We start from the raw sequence: 16,254 nt of genomic DNA on the forward strand, positions 1-16,254 counted from the left end.
AGCGATCCAGGCACCGGCAGATCAGTGTGTGGAGAGGACCAGCTTCCTGGCCCTGCACGGCCGTCCCTCCCTGCATCCTCACGGGACGGGAGGGGAGCATGAGCTCCGTGGTGCCACTGGATCAGGGCAATGATCCCAGTCATGGGGGCTCCACCCTCATGACCTAATCACCCAAGGCCCCGCCTCCAATATCACCACCTTGGGGGTTAGGCTTCAAAATATGAATTCTGGGGGGACACAAACCTTCAGGCCATTGTAGCTGGGAGGCCTCACGTGTCAGGGAGTGGGAGAGAGGGCGGGCCCCCCGGAAATGCCCAGGAAAATGGTCAGCCAAGCAAGGGTGGGAGCACCGCCGCACGGCGGGCCAGGTGAGCCCTGGCCTGACAGCCCACCCAAGGGTGGGGGCAGCGGGGAGCTGCAGGCGGGGCTGGGAGGGGGTCCTGCGGGAAGCTGAGGCACAGGCTTAAATGTCCCCTGAATTCTGCGGGGGTGCAGTGCCCAATCCTGAGTGGCTCAAAGTCAGGGCCCTGGGTCAGGCTGGCACCCAGGGCGTGCGAGCTGGCGGTGGCTACCAGATTTGGGTGGTTATCAGAGAAAGAAGCCCCTTTCTGTCTCTGCTCACCTGAGAGGCTCCAGAGAGGCAGAGACTGGGCCAGAGTTAGCTGAGGCCTGGTCCCCGCACATCCTCCCATCACCCTGAGGGGACCACAGAGACATCCAGGAGGACCAGGACCATGAAATCCCAACCTGGCAGGTGGGAGGGTGTGTGAGTGTGCCCGCGTGTGCATGTGTGTGCGTGTGTGTGCGTGCGGTGGGGGTGCTCCCCGACGAGGTTCTCAGGCCCTCCTGACACCTGTGGGTGCCCAGGCCCCAGTTCGGGGTGCCTGCTCCAGCTGGCACAGGGGGAGGAAAGGATCATGGCATTTTGCACCAGCTGGATGGCATCTGGTCTTATCTCTTCTCTCTCTGCTGAGCAGCCTCAGCCAGGTGACCCAACGTCCCAAGCCGCCCCACCTTCCTTCTCATCCACCTGAGCCGCACTCCCCGGCACGGCCCGAGGTCCCACCACGAGGCTCCCCAGGCAGCTCTTCTGGTCACACCTGCAGCCTGGAGGCCACGCATGCTCCCAGCTGGATGGAAGGTGGTAGCTGGGACACTGAGCTGGGCAGACTCCCAGGTTCTGGCCCCTGAGCCCTCCTGAGTGCTGTCCCCATGCTGGACCCCTAGAGGCCACAGGAAAGGAAGAGCCTGGCTTTGGCCTCCAGAGATGAAGGAGCTGTGGTCTGGGAGTGCAGGCCAGGCAGGAGAGGGCCTGAGATCGGAAGAGTCAAGGAATGCTGCCTGGAGGAGGCGGCCTTTAAATCTTGACTCAATGGCACCTGAGAGGGACAATCAGCACCTCCCCCTGGGGCCTGCATCCCGCATTCTGGGACACTCTAAATGCCAGGGACAGACGGGCGAGCACCGTCCCCAAGGCAGGGCACGCAGACCCACCGGCCCCCACCAGGTCTCGCACAGGCCCTGGAGTTCACTTTTTGTTTGTTTGATGAATTTCTCCGACGTTCAAGAAAGAAATTAATTTTACTTGTTCCTCCAAGCGGTCATTAGAAAAGCTTTTAATGAACACAGTAAAACCCAACTAATTATCACAATGGCATTTCACTCTAAATAAAGTTGACAGGAACCACGAATATGACACATATAATTCTCTTGAGTTTATTAAAGTACATTTATCACCTTTTATCCTAGAGGAAACTGATCATATTAGTCTGCGATAATTTCACTAATATTTCCTCTCTGCATCTAATATTTAAGGGGAGTTTACTGATATTAAAGTCATAACGCATTATATGGAGATGACCTTGCGTTCTAATTACTCTTCCCGGTGAGGGATGGGGGCTGGGCGACGCTGTGCATCTCCAAGATGGAACCACCGCGTACTTAACGACAGGCCTCTGATTAGGTAAGGTCCCCGTCCCCTTTCCGTGGAGTTGGTCCCGACTGATGCCACATGGGGTGGTCACTCTTCCTCGTGGAACGTGAGCTGGGGCCTTGGGGCTGGACAAAGAGCGTGTTTATTCTTAACCTGAAAGCTACGTTCCTTCCAAAAAGGCCACATGTGAATTTTCCCATCTTGCTCTGGGATTCTTATTCCAGTCGTGAAACGTCACTGGGCTGAGAAGGTGGGGGCTTGTGGGACCTCAGGTCCCTTCCTCAACCGCCCTCGGCAGCTCCCCTCACACTCAGGTCCACAGGGAGGCCCGCCCAGCTGCCCCCACCCTCCCCTCCCTCAGGGCCTCCTGCAGTCCTGTCTGGCAGGGTGGGCAGCTGGTGCCCATGTGCCAGGCAGCCCAGACCCCATTGGCTGAAAACAACCGCAGCTGGGTTCCAACCCCACACGTGGGTGGGCGGGGGTCTGTTCACCCGGGCTCTCTGGGGGCCAGGCTGCTGGGTCCCTCATCTTGTGAAGCTGCCCTCTCAGCACGGGGCTCTGGGGGCCCACGCCCAGGAAGAGAGGGTGGCCCCTGCACCTCCACCCTGGGGGCTTCTCCCTGGAGGGACTCACCCGTCACTGTCTAGATGGGGTCCCAGGCCCTGATCTCAGTGCCGCAGCCCAGGAGGCGCCCAGGCGAGCCCCACGCCTTGCCTGCCAGGTGTGGACCGACGTCTCTCTGGGGGGCACGAACATTTTCAGCCAGGATGGGGGACCTCCAGGTTCACGTCAACCTGAGCCCGTGGGCCCCACGCCCTGCTGGTGAGCCACCCCAGCTGTTTAATGGGCTGATGCCCAGTGTCCTCCGTTCCTGTCCTGGCTGCTCGCCTCCCCCTGCCGTCTGGATGGAGGGGCTGGTGTCACGCGTCCAAGCCCCACTCGACTTCCTGCCTCCGAGGCCTGTGGGACAGAGGACAGGCCCTGCTCCTACGCCCTGGCCTCCCCGCCCGCTGCGCCAGGGCTCAGATGTGCTCTCCTGACGCCCATCCTTAAGAAGACAAAGGGAGGCGCAGAACCCAGCCCAGTCTGCTGTGCCCAGCCCGCCCCTTCCCGCCAACATGACCCCTTCCAGCCCCCAGCCCCTCCCCAAAGCCCCCCTTCTCCCGCCCTCCACAGATAGGACTTCAAGGTTCCAGCTGAGTCTCAGGGCTCCTCCCTGTGGTCCCGTCCCTCCTCCTGGTCCAGGTCTCCCCGATCTTCTCCATCCACCCCCGGGTTTTCACCTGCGCTCCCCGCGACGCCCCGGTTCACCTGGCGGCTGTCTCCCTCCGCTCAAGCCCTGGGGTCATCCGGGGCCCTCACCTCTCCTCTTCCCGGGACGCCTCCCCACCCCGGAGTCCAGTCTGTCTGCCTCCTAACACCTCAGCCCCACCCTCCTCCCCGTGCGTCCTGCCTTCTGTGCTGCAGACCTGCGCCACAGCGGCCTCGCCTAATGCTTTGTTCTGGTCACGGTCATTTGTTTGAATTACATGAGTCACACAGGAGCGGATGTCTGGGAACCCTTCGTGCGCGTGGCCAGATCTGGAGTACAAAGCTGGCTCCCTTCCCTCGGCCCCTCTCCTGCCCGGGGCCTCAGTGGGGAGGTGCCCAGACCACGCCTCCCCGTGGACGCGCACGGGGGCACACCCAGGACGGGGTGGCCTCCTGCATGTCCACGGGTCGTCTGCGCCTCCCTTTTCATAAGTAGCACAGTGTCTTGGGAGCTTTCAAGTTGGCACACACAGCTCCACCTTATTTTTTTTGTTTATTTTCTGATGGCTGCAGCATTCGCGGTCCTGTGCACCACATGTCCGGGTCACAGCCTCTCCTCTGCTGACAAAGAACTAAGCTGCTTCTCTTTCCTTCTCTTCCTTTTTTTTCCCCTTTGGTGGGGGAGGTAATTAGGTTTATTTAGTTGTTTATTATTATTATTTATTTGATGGAGGTGCTGGGGATTGAACCCAGGACCTCGTGCATGCTAAGCATGCGCTCCACCCCCCTCTCCCCTTTCCTTCCCTTTCTAATTGTTTTGTTCTGTCACCACGCACATCTGTGCCCAAGGCTCGTCACCGTCCTATGTGCACCACCCTTGGAGCAGCGCTCTCGGCGGGCAGGCTGTGTCGAGGGGCACACGTGGAAGTTCCGGGCAGATATTCCCAAACTGTCTCCTGAAAAGGCTGCAGAAGTATCCCGCACCAGCGGCACGGGAGGGGCCGGCTTAGCCTACCCCTTTGCACCATGAGGAAGTATCGATCTGCCCTTCGTCCAGTGTTGCAGGTGAAAAAGTTTCTCATCGTTGCTTGAGCTGGCTTGTCCCTGGTGACAGGTAAAACCAAACATTGTTTATCTTGTGTGTTCGTGTCTTTGTATCTCTTTTTAATCTGCAGGCATTACCTGTGTTTACGGCTTAGAAACCTACCTTTGCCCCCCGGGCAACCTGTTCCAGGCGCGCCGGCGGCCCCCTGCCCTCCCCAGAGCGCAGCAGCCGTTAGCTCCTCGTGTCTGTAGGCGCGGGTCTGTTCCCGGATTGACGTGTGCCTGATCTGTGAGTCCCGTTCTCCTTGCTCCTTCTGGTTTTCGGAAATTGTGCTTGCTACGCCCACGTGCCTTCTCGTCCAGGTGGATTTCCGTCAGCGTGTCGCGTTCCGTGGGAGGTGCAACTGCAGCGTGACCGGGATTCGTGAGCAGATCGCTCCGGGCACCACCGGCGTTTTGACAGCCTCTGTTTTCTCATTTCGGGACAGGATCTCTCTCCCCATTTACCCAGACTTTCTTTTGTGGCTGCTGACAAAGTTTACCTTTTCCTCCCATAGGTTTGTCTGTGTTTCTGTGAGTTCTTTTTCCCCAAGAATTTTACACTTTTTCTGGTGATTGCAAATGGGGACGGATTTTTTTTTTATTGAGGTCTAGTCAGTTTACAATGTGGTGCACAGCATACATACATTCCTTTCCATATTCTTTTTCAGTATATATTTCTGCAAGGTACTGAATGTAGCGCCCTGTGCTGTACAGTAGGACTTGTTGTTTACCTGTTTTATATATAGTAGTCAGTATCTGCAAACCTCAACCTCCCAATTTATCCCTTCCCACCCCCCGTCCCCGCTGGGAACCATAAGACTGTTTCTGTTTTGTAAATAAATTCATTTGTGTCTTTTCGGATGGCTTCTTCTAAAGTTACTCCTGGTGTATATAGAAAAGCTATGGACTTTTAGATGTGGGTCTTGCCTCTGGCTGTCTTATGAAACTGTCTTACTAGTTTTTCATTGTTTTTTCCCCATGGATTTGCTATACTCTACTATACTGTTGGCAAGCGACAATGTTTGCCTCTGTCTTTCTCGTCCTCATCGCTCTCAGAAATCGTGCTGCCTCGGTGGGGCCTGGAAGTGGAACAGAAGTGTGAGGCTGACAGCCTCATCGCGTCCCAGACTTCCCTGGGAGCCTCTGATGCCTCACTGAGCACGCGATCCCCTCCACTCCCACCGCGCGAAGAGTTCTCGCCTGAGCGGGGGCGGATCTTAACCAGGGCTTCTTCGATTGCAGTAAGTTGAGCCCATGTTTATTCCGCTTTCGTGAATTATAACGGGTCACATGAGTAGATTTCCAATGTCGAGTGTCCCAGGAGCACTGAAAGCACCTTCCTGCAGGTCCCAGCTCCTCCGTCAGACCTGGCTCCTGCGGCCCCGAGCGCATTCCCCTCCTGGAGAGCCTCGGCTCCTGCCGACAGACAGACGGACTGACAGACAGACTGAGACAGACAGCTCTCCCGGAGGCGTGAGGTGGAGCAGGACAGGGCTGCTTGGCGAGGGTTGGTGTGTCACTCCCATCTCTGTTCGCGTTTTCCATCACATGCACACACCCGCAAACAAGAGCTGAGGCATTTTAAAGTTTACGTAAATGGTAAAACAGTGTGAAAACTCTTGCAACTTTTTTTTTTCACTCCACATCAGGTTTTTGAAGTGTATCCACGGCAGCTGACGTACACCCAGCAAGGGAAGGCTGGCGTCTTTCTCGCCGCGGCAGAACATCCCGTGGCGGGGACGAAGCCCCGTGGGTCTCCCCCCTCCAGGGAAATCCCCGATCGCCCCCTCCCGCCCTGACGAGCGGCCGCCCCGCCGGGCCTCGCGGGCGCCCGAGCCGCTGGCCTGCGGAGGTCTCCACTCACAGGGGAGTGTGGGGCTGGCAGGGGGAGCAGCCCAGCCTTCCAGGGGCTCGAACGTGCGCAGGGCTGTAAGAGCCTGGCGTGTAGTCAGTGCTGGGCGTCAACCATCATCGTCATCATTAAGTACCGACAAACCGCCGTCCGGAGCGTCTGCACCAGTTCAGGCTCCCGCCAGCGACGGCTGCGGCTTCCTTTCCCAGATTCATGGCAGCACTCAGCGGTGTCAGGCTTGTTAATTTTTTACACTCTGAAGGCTGAGGAATGGCATCTCGTTGTTTTAATTTGTGTTCCTTGGTGTCAGCGGTGGAGTTGAGCATCCGTTCGCGTGCTCAGCGCATATTGTTTTCTCCGCATTTATGGTTTCCTGCCACGGGCTCCGTTTTCTGCGGGTCGCTTGCTTCTTATTGATTTTCAGGAATTACTTATGTGTCTGGGTAGTGATGCTTTATTGGTGATGTGGGTTGCAAATATATCCTCTCAGACCAGACTTGTATTTCTTGCTTTATTGATGGTCTCTTTCGCTGAACAGAATTTTAAACTTTGATGCATCTGATGCCCCAAACTTGCCCTCGTGTGTTGCACTCTTGACACGAAACCGCCTGTTGTCCTTGGCGGTTCTGCGCGTTCACCTGCAGTGTTTCACCCGCCCGGTGTGCAGCGCCTGTTTTCTGCCGTGCTGGTACCCGGGGAGGGAGCCTCTCCAGCAGGAGGGGTAATCAGGACAATTTATCTATTTATTTATTATTATTTTTCATTTAACAGAGGTGCTGGGGATCGAACCCAGGACCTCGTGCCTGCTAAGCACGTGCTCTACCCCTGAGCTGCACCCTCCCCCATCTTGTATATTAATTTTGTGAATCAACTTGAAACACTCAGCCTGGATAGAGACAGGAAACACATTTATTTGATCTTTAGAACGATGTGCAGGGACTCTTCATCACTTTTGAGTCCTCCCGTTCATGACGACCTTGGACCCCTGATTTATTTAGGTCCGTCGTGTCTTCAGCCAAGGTCAACCAACGAAGCTCCTGTTAGAGAGGTGCTGTGCGTTACTCAGCACACGTATCCCCAGAGACCTGCTGTTTTTGACTCTTCTATTTTATTATTTTATTGCAGTACAGTTACAATGTGTCCATTTCTGGTGCACAGCACAAAGTCCCAGTCATGCACGTATATACACATACGTATATTCATTTTCATATTCTTTTTCATTAAAGGTTATTACAAAAGATATTGCATACAGTTCTGTGTGTTTTTTGACTCTTAACAGCATCTTATCGTATTACTTAATCTGTGCAAGTGATTTTTATGTTGCTTTATATTTGGCAACTCGTTGAGCTCCCTGATTCACTTGCATCGTTGCTGTGGATCACCTTGAGTCTCCTCTCTAGCAGCGGGCTGCAGACAGCGAGAGTTCCAGGGCTTCCTCCCCGCGCCGGCGCCGCGCTCCTCTGTCTCACCACAGCGCGCTGTCGGCGCTCTGCGCGGCGAGGCTGGGCTGACTTCCAAGGCCTGGGTGCTGACTTTACCACCAGGCGTAACGTCCTCTGTGGGGCCCGGTCACCTCTGTCAGGACAGGGGAGCCCTCTCGTGTCCTCAGGCTGCCGAGAGGCTTCGTCCCCTCGGATCAAGCATTAGCGCTTGTCTCCTCTGGTTTCGGTTCACCGGTGTTTGCACCTCCATTGCCGTCACCAGAGGCATCATTCCGTGCGTGCTCCCTGGGTTTCCCCTTTCCTTAGGCTGGACTCACGTATCCCGTCCCATCTTCCGGGTTCAGTTTTCTTGTAGATGAAGTGCACCCCTTAGTCGCGCATTCTGTCTTCAGCGGGACCACCTCTCGTGGATTTCTGGTTCTGAAGTCTTCGTTGCACACTGTCTTTTGGACGCTGTTCGTCTGGGTGTGGAAGCCCACACTGACGGTGTCCTGTCACAGCCCATATTGGAGGGGCGCGTACGTGCCCACTGTGTGTGGCCACGCACCCTTGCCGGTGAGGACACCGCTGCCGGCATCACTCCCTGTGGCGCCACGATCACGGGTCCCAGCAAGGCCGGCTTCCTCGAGTGACGGGGGCTCCTCGTCCTCCCAGAGCCGGGCGTGGAGAATCAGCGCTGCCCCCTCCTCGGTGCTGGTCAACTTCTCCTCGGAAGCCATTTGGGCTTGTCCTTTTCCCTGTTGTAAAGGCTTTAATTAAAACCTCAATTTCTTTATCATGCTGGACTACTTAGATTATTAATCCTTCGTAAGTGAATCTTTGGAGGAGTGCTCCACTCCGTCTGTGCCATCAATTCGATTTGCTAGATGTTTCTCACAGCACGCAGGTTTCCGTAATGCCTGGCATGTTAGGCGACGCCCACTCTTTCGTCCCCGATATTGGTCGTCTTAGCCTCCCCTCTCCTTTCTTGCTCGTTTGGGATAGAAGTTGATCGTTTTTGATCTTTTAAAATAATCAGCTTCTACTCTTACTGGTTTTCTTTACAGTTTCATTGATTTCTGCTTTTTATCGTTTTCGTTCTTATGTTGGCTTAGGACAGCTTTTTTCTTCTTTTTCTAGTTTTTCAGGTTGGAAGGGCCGTCGTTGACTTGAAGCTGTTCCCTTTAGTTATTACACAGGGTCTCGCGCTGAAACTCCCTCTAAGTGCTCCCTTGGCAGCAGCCCCCAGGCTCTGATGTGTCAGGTTTTCACTTTCATTCAGTTCAAAAAAATTTCCGTTTTGATTTCTTCTTTGAACCATGAGTTGTTTAGGAGTGTGAGCTGCTCAGTCAAATATTGGGGAGTCTCCAGATCTCTTTCAGTGACTGATTTGCAAGTGAATTCCATCTGGATGGGGAACATGAGTTGGAAAATTTGAATTCTTTTACATTTACTGAGACGCGCTTTATGACCCCAAATACAGCCGAATGGGGTCAGTGCTGTGGGTGCACTTGAAATGCTGTGTGTTCTGCTCCTGCTGGGCGGGGGGCTGTGGGCCTCCATCAGTCAGGTGGCTGAAGCACTGTGCAGCTCTTCTGCATCCTTGTCGGTTCCCTGTACACCCTCAGCTGCGCACCCTGATCAGGACCCTGCTGGCAGCCCTGGGGGAGCCTGTGCGGGCTCTGAAGCCCTCGCCTTTCCAGGCATTCTCCCTTCAGACCCCTGCTCTGCAAATCCTACACACCTTGTCCTCCCCGAATCCTCAACTGTGTCCTCCACCCAGGGAGCCCTGGGATCTGTGCCGAGGTCTGGGTACCACCTCCGGGCACTAGGCTGGGGCCCCCTGAGATCGCTTCATTTCTTTCCTGTCTATTAGACAGAAATCCCTCTCTTGCAATGTGTGTTCTCAGTGCCTAAGAAATACTGCTGTGTATTTTACCTTTTCTAGTTGCTTCAAATGGGAGGGTTAGTTCCGCCCGTTACTCTGTCAGAGCTGGAACAGAAATCTGCGCGGCGTGGTATTTCCGTGGTATCGAAATGCTCTATATGGGTTTTCAATTTTAAAAAACCAGCAAAGAGACTCAGCGTGGAAGATTTCATTATAAGCACAGAATGGAACCAAATGCCACAAACCTCGGCGACGTGAACGGGGCGTGTCGCTGGGTGAGCGACACAAGAGCGCTCCCTCACTCTGAGCCTGCAGCATGCGGGTGACATTTTTCAGTCCAAAATTAATAAATCAGGAAACGGAGGCTGGGGCTGCTTCCTTAGAGTTTCCTAGGACAACTAAAACAAAGGATTGATAACCAAGAAGGAAGCTTCCATGTCTCTGGCTGACCCTCCGGGGGGTGGGGGGTCTGCGTCCCCCTCACCTCCTTTATTCCAGGAGCTCAGCACCCAGAAGGTGAAGGGGTTAAAGGGTAGGCCAGATGGATGGCAGGTGGGTGTTAGGGAGAACAGAGGAAGCGACCCTCTTTTCCAGCCAGAGCCCCTCCAGGTCCTGCTCCCAGAGGCCACCCTCCGCTGTTCTGGACCGCGTGCTTTGCCCTCTGACTGTGCCCTGGTTGACAGCTATCCCTCACATGTCACCTGCAGGGCTGTAACGAGGGCCCCAGAGAGCCGGCAGCCACAGCGCCTTGGAGACCTGCAGGGCGGGGAGGCGTTGTTGGGTCCGACTCCTTGGTTTCCAGTCTGGGAAGAGTGAAATCCAGGACCAAGGATTGGCCAAGGTCACACACAAAGGAGGGCAGAACCCCCACCCCCCGCCCAAGCCCCAGGTCAAGGTTTCCTCCAAAGCTTTGCTCCCACCCCAGAAGCTCGGGGCTGGGGGGTGGAGGCTGCACCCTGAGCCAGCAGCCGAGGTCAGCCTGAACGAGTCAGTCTCGGGTGGACACAGGCTTCGTGGAGGTCAAGGGCTTCTGAGGGAGTGATGTCAGACCCCACAGGACCTGAGACCCTGCGGGACCATCCATGTGTTCACTCACTCATGCATTTATTCATGCACTCCTCACTCATTCGTTCGCTCACCCTCTCTCCCTCCGTCTTTGCACAACAGGGAAAGATGCTGCTTCTCGACTAGTTGCCACTGCCAGGCACCCTGCAGGCCACGTGTGGCTCTATTTCATCCCAACCCCAGTTTCAAAGGGCCGGGACGGTTTCCCCACCGGTTCACAGTGCCTGCTGCACTCTGTGCCCCTCCCCTGGTCCCAGAGCCCTCGGTGCTGGCGCTAGGCCTGAGGACGCCTCCATCGGTCTCAGCGTGATTAGCAAGGCGAGATGATGACATTTAAAAGTGGAGCCGGAAGCTCCTGCCAGCCTCAGAGCCGAGCTCCTTTCCAGATGAAGTCATGCCAGGGCCTGGCTGGGAAGCCGCCGTGGAGTCTGCGTCTGCCGCTCAGATCCAGCCTCACGGGCCTGGGGTGAGCCTGACACGGCTTCACCTCTGGGTCCAGCAGAAGGATGAGCGGGTGGCCCAGGGAGGAGAGAGGCAGAGCGCAGCCCAGGAAGACCTTCAGGGCCACACCTGGAGGAGGCGCTGCACACAGTGTCCCATGGCCCTGGGCTGCCCCGAGCCCCTGCCCGCTTCCTGGGGGATTCAAGGAGGCGTCCGAGGTGCCCAGGCAGGACATGGTCGAGGAAGTACTGAACAAATCTGACTTACATGCAAAAGCCTCCCCCTCCTTTCCTGACAACCCAAGGCTTGTGCAGACTTTCTTGGGGATGGGGGGAGGCAGGTGCTCCAGGCCCGGCTCGCAGGGGAGGGAGGGGAGCTGGGGTCGGGCGCCTTCCTTCCCAAGGAGGCCAGGTGGATTCTCCCTCCTCCCTCCCCGGCTGTCAGCTTTCCAGAGCAGGGGGCTTCCTCCCTGCTCACGTCATCACCCAGCCTTGCCGCACTCGACCGGTGCCCGGTGCACACCTGCAGCGTGAGCGAGTGAGGAGTGAGCCAGTGAGAGACTGCTCTCTTGACTCCAGGGGGCACGCGGTCCAAGTGATCTGATGGTTCTTCCGGTGTGGACGCCCCGTGCTGGAGAGCACAGTGAATGTGCTGGTGGCTCACAGGCCACCAGGGAAGTAGACCACGGAAGTCCAGGTGGCCGGGCTCCTCACCACGTGGGCCCTCCTTTACCATCCCCCCGGGAAATGCCTGACCCCCGCCCCCCAACTCCCCCGACCCTGGCTCTTCCCCAGACCCCAGAAATAAGTGATCTATTTTCTTCCTTTCTGGGGGGAGGGCAGCTAGTTAGGTTTGTTTATTTTTAGAGGAAGTGCTGGGAATTGAACCCAGGACCTCGTGCTTGCTAAGCATGCGCTCTACCACTTGAGCTATCCCCTCCCCCCAGAAATAAGTGGTCTTGAGCCCCCAGCCGCAAGCCCTGGGCGCCCCGGTTCTGGAGATGGGCGTACTTACACGTCCGTCAGCAAACAGAGAACTCACTCTGAATCAAGCCCCGCACGCAAGGCACCGCGAGCTCACAGGGGTGCTGGGGTCAGATGAAGCACGCAGTGACTCAGCCGCACGCCCAGTGGGGCCGTGGCAGCAGAGGGAAGCCGGGGCTGGGGCGCGGGAGGGGGCTCCGCGGTCAGGGCAGCTGGGGCCTCTCCGCCTAGGGGTGTTTCAGCTGGGGCTCAGAGGTGGGTCAGGGCTTCCAGGGGACGGCCTGTGGGGAGACCAGAGACCTGGGAGAGTGGAGGGTTCGGAGCAAGTCAGGAAGGACAGAGCAGATGGGGCAGGGGGAGGGGTGGGGAGGCCGGCACAGGGGTGGGGAGCTAGGAGGTGGCCTGAGAGGATCACAGGGCGGAGGAACCCATGAGTTGGGGGTTTCCTTTGAGCAGGGGAGTTCAGGGCCTCTGAGGGCAGCTGTGGACCAGGAGCATCCAGGCCCCCGTGGACTTGAGGGGGGAGAAGGCGGGTGATTCTCAGGGACCAGGGGAGAGGAGGTCCTGCATGGAGGCTGGGGCTGGGTGTGACCCCTGAGGCCCCTTAGGGGTTGGACGGGGGGCTGTCCCAGAACGGGGCTCAGAGCACCCGGGCTCCCGTCTGTGTTCAGGTGTACTGTGCCCTGCGACGGGGCAGGGGCAGGCCTCAGCATCCCCAGCCGCAGCTCTGCGGGGTCCCTCTGGAGAGTGGGCCCTGATTCTGGGGTGGGCAGATCGACCCCCCGGGCACACCCCCTACCGTCCCTGCTGGACAGCAGTGCTGGGTGGCAGGGTGGGGGCCTGTGGAGGCAAATGAATAAGGAACAGCCTCCGGCCAGCGACTGTGATCCATGGTCATCCGGCTGCCGCAGCCGTGTGTGCAGACCTCAGTGGGAGGGGCTCCCTGAGGAAGTGCCGGTGCCCCCTCACCCTGCAGACTGTCATTCCTGAACATCAGTTACTCAGACTCACTTGCCCACGCAGAGGGCTCTGCGCCCCAGCTGCCGGGACCTCCGCCGGTTCTTTCCCAGACCCACCCGCCCACATCATGTCCTCCCCAGGGGGCGGGAGGAAGCCTGTCGGGCCAGGCGCTCACCCCTCACCCTCCCGTCTCTGCCTCACTCATTCACTCCGCAGCCACTGGAGACGGCTGCCTCTGGAATGGAGCCGGCAGCTCAGCGCCCTGCCTGCTCGGCGGAGTCTTTCACTCACAGCTGGGAGGTCTGTGTTCATCTCTGCTCCCAGAACATCCCACAGCCTGGCCCGACGTTCTCATCCCACGTGTCTGGGGTACTGGGTGGGGGACCCCAGGAGCGCTGGCCGCCCACCGGGCTCTCCGGTGGGCCCTGGCGGTGCCGGGCTCCCCTCCCGCCGGGTGAGGGGGAGGGCCGCTGTGCAGGGGGCCGCGGGCTGGGCATTCCTGGCCTCATAGGTAGAAGCCTAGGTACTGCACCGCGGGGCGGGTCAGGCCAGGTGGGGGTCACTCCTGGGCTTCCGCGCCGATGGACTCGGGGCAAGAGGAGCGCATGGAGGAGGCAGAGGAGCCCAGCCTGGATCCCGCCGTCCACTGAACAGCGAGCGGCCACAGGGGCCACTTTGCTTCTTACAGAATCTCTACTCTCACGGAAGGAGCCGTCAGCTGCAGAGATTGCTGCCTGAAAGGAGCGGGAAGGAACCTCCATCTGGAGGACATTCCTCTTTGTCCGGAGCAGAAAGGCTCCATCTGCAGAGAGGATGCTGAAGGCAGCAACCCGCCCGGCCAGTCCCCGCCGGCGTCTGCAAATGGCTTCGCTTTTTCATGTGAAACAGGTTGTTCATAATGCGCTCTGTGTTCTGTGCTTAAAAACTTGGATTACAGGGCCCCGGGCACTCACGGCAGCATGAGCTGTAGAGCTAAGCAGAGCCAGGCACACACCCGCAGGTGGGGCCTGGCGAGCATCTCAGGGGCCCACGGAGGAGGGCTCTCAATCCACCCCAGCCCAGGCTCCACCATGGGCAGAGGTGCCCGCAGGAGTGCCCAGTCTGATGGAGGAGGCCCACAAGTGAGGGCTGAGACAGGGAGCCTAGGGGCCACCTGCCGGGCCGTCCTGAAAGGCTTCCAGGGAAAGGCACGGCTGAGCCTCCTGCAGACTGCAGGGGTAAGGGGGGCAGGAAGGGGACAGTCGGGGAGATGGCACACGAGAGGAGACCACACGTGACACATGGTGGCTCCCGTGGCCCAGGCCAGGGCAGGGCCCTCTCCTTTCATCTCAGGCCTACGGTCTGGAGGGCCTCCCTTCCTCCCTCCTGAGGCACGTCCTGGGCAGGCCTGGGATGGGGTTCCTTGGGGGGAGACAGAGCCCAGGTGGGCGAGGTGTTCGGAGAAGCAGGGTGGCAGGCAGCACACTGCACACTGTCGCGTCCCCAGGGGCCCGTGTCCTCCACAGCTCCTGCAGCCGCCCGGCCCCCACCCCCGGCACCTGCCAGCTCCTAGCAGCCCCACCATCCCCGCCATGAGTAATTCATTGCGCCGTCTGCTCATTCCACTCCCCACTGACTGCATCCTCACAAAGGCAGTAAGAGACAAATGCCCCCTGTCCGTCCCTCTGTGAAAGGGGCTTGCACAGCTGGAGCCTGAGCCGGGACACACCCCATCCCGTCTGCCTAACCACCTGCTTCTCCGGGGTCCACAGCCTGGCCACTGGCTGGGAGCCCCCGGCCCACCAGGCCCCTGTCTACCAGCTCAGGGCCCTTGGAGGGCCCGCGGGGAAGCACCCCATCTGCACAGGGCAGAGCGTTGAGTGAAGTGTCGAGGGCTGCCTTTTTCTAAGTAGTGAGATCTGTTTGGGTCAGAGAAGCGCAGACTTGGTGTCATGATCTGGCAGGCCTGTGAGGGCCCCCAGCTTCATCCCTCGGGCCTCCTTTTAGGGGCCACATCTCCAGGGCTGGTGCTGTGGCCAGGTGGGCAGGTGGGGCAGGGGCCAGCCAGGTGGTGCGGGGCCTGAGCTGAGTCCAGGCGCTGGGCAGCAGGACCGAAGACTTGTCATGTGCCATCGGGTAGAGTGTGCATGGTGGTGGCTGGACAGAGGAGGGGCACCAAGGGAGCACTGACCACCGCCACCCTGAGTGGCTCACAGGGCGCTGCAGGGTGCGAGGACAGGGTGCTGTGACAGTGGCCCCACCAACCCCTCCCCAGGGCCCCACCTCTCCCAGAGCAGCCCGGGGACTGCTCATCAGCTTCTAATGGGGGTCCAGGTCCATTTGGCTCGTTATGTGACCCAGTGGGCCAGGTGGGAGACACACTCCCCTGCCCTCCCTCCCCTGGCCCCGCCCCCTTCCCGAGGTCCAGCGGTGACAGGTGGTCACTGCGGCTGGGGGATGCCCGGCTCCCCTCAGCAAGACTTCCTGGCCACTCACCTTCATGGGGCAGGCGGGACAGAAGCAGTCAGGACTGCGGTGGCTGCACAGGTGGCAGCGGGGAGGTTAAGGGGCAGCGAGGGGCAGGGCCCACATCCAGCAGGACGGAGTTGAGGGGACACGGGCAGTGAGTGGGGCACAGACGGTGGCAGGAAAAGCTGCTGTCTCTGGTGACGTGCCCCTGGGTCAGCCCCAGGGGATCAAAGGCCAGGACCCGCCTCCCCAGCTAAAGGACCCAGCTCTCCCAGCCTCAGCACCCCGATACACAGAGGGAGAAACGCTGGCACAGCAGTGGGGGGGGGGACAAAGGGGTTCCCACGTCCCCAGTGCTTAGAACAGCACTCCCAACGGCTGGACCTCTTCTGCCCCAGTGGGGTGGCGGCTACAGTGGGACAGACTTTCCTCCACCTGGAAGAGCCGCTGAGTGAAGCAGTGGGTCCAGGAGGCTTGACTATCTGGGGACGGAGCACGTGGGGACAGGCAGACGGGCCTCAGGCTGCAGGGCTGAGCTTCCATGGAGACAGGGCTTGAGGAGAGCCCACACCCTCTCCCCGACCACTCCTCCGTCCTCCCAGCAGCCGGCCAGGCCTCAGGAGGGGAGTGGACGTGATGCGTGGTCTGGGTGTCCGCCACTCACCTCCAGGCTTACTCTGCCAGCGTCCCCCAGAGCACATGTTGCAGAAAACGCATCTCATTCCCCCAGCTGGGATGGGACCCTGCCCCCGCGTCCGTCCCCAGGGTCTCCAAGCTGGCCTCACCAGCCCTGCACCCCGACGGCCCAGGCTTCTTCAGGGTTGCGCAGGGGCCCTGGCGGCCCCAGGGAGCTGCCTGCGGGCCGAGAGGCACCATGCCCCCCGCACACTGCGTCGGGCCTCCTGGAGTCTGTCGTGCTGCTGGGT

General features: G+C 58.9%; 2 long non-coding RNA genes across 5 annotated transcripts; one reads left to right on the top strand and one right to left on the bottom strand.

Annotated features, from left to right (window-relative positions):
• Positions 1-1,693: 1,693 nt before the first annotated feature.
• On the bottom strand, positions 1,694-3,399 carry LOC123612436 (uncharacterized). 2 transcript variants are annotated; one of them, XR_006719679.2, is made up of 3 exons: positions 3,245-3,399; positions 2,567-2,672; positions 1,694-2,058 (listed from the first exon to the last, which is right to left on the bottom strand). It is a non-coding gene; the product is annotated as an uncharacterized LOC123612436 (long non-coding RNA). The 2 variants fall into 2 exon arrangements; XR_006719681.2 differs by having other exon boundaries at positions 2,567-2,893.
• Positions 3,400-3,402: 3 nt separating this feature from the next.
• On the top strand, positions 3,403-7,305 carry LOC123612430 (uncharacterized). Of its 3 annotated transcripts, none has more exons than XR_012507313.1 (3): positions 3,403-5,511; positions 5,617-5,748; positions 5,920-7,305. It is a non-coding gene; the product is annotated as an uncharacterized LOC123612430 (long non-coding RNA). The 3 variants fall into 3 exon arrangements; XR_012507312.1 differs by lacking the exon at positions 5,617-5,748 and having other exon boundaries at positions 3,403-4,517; positions 5,327-5,511; XR_012507311.1 differs by lacking the exon at positions 5,617-5,748 and having other exon boundaries at positions 3,403-3,869; positions 4,034-5,511.
• The last annotated feature ends 8,949 nt before the right edge of the window (positions 7,306-16,254 follow it).

Source organism: Camelus bactrianus, chromosome 6 (assembly GCF_048773025.1).
Source record: "Camelus bactrianus isolate YW-2024 breed Bactrian camel chromosome 6, ASM4877302v1, whole genome shotgun sequence".
Classification (NCBI taxonomy): domain Eukaryota; kingdom Metazoa; phylum Chordata; class Mammalia; order Artiodactyla; family Camelidae; genus Camelus; species Camelus bactrianus.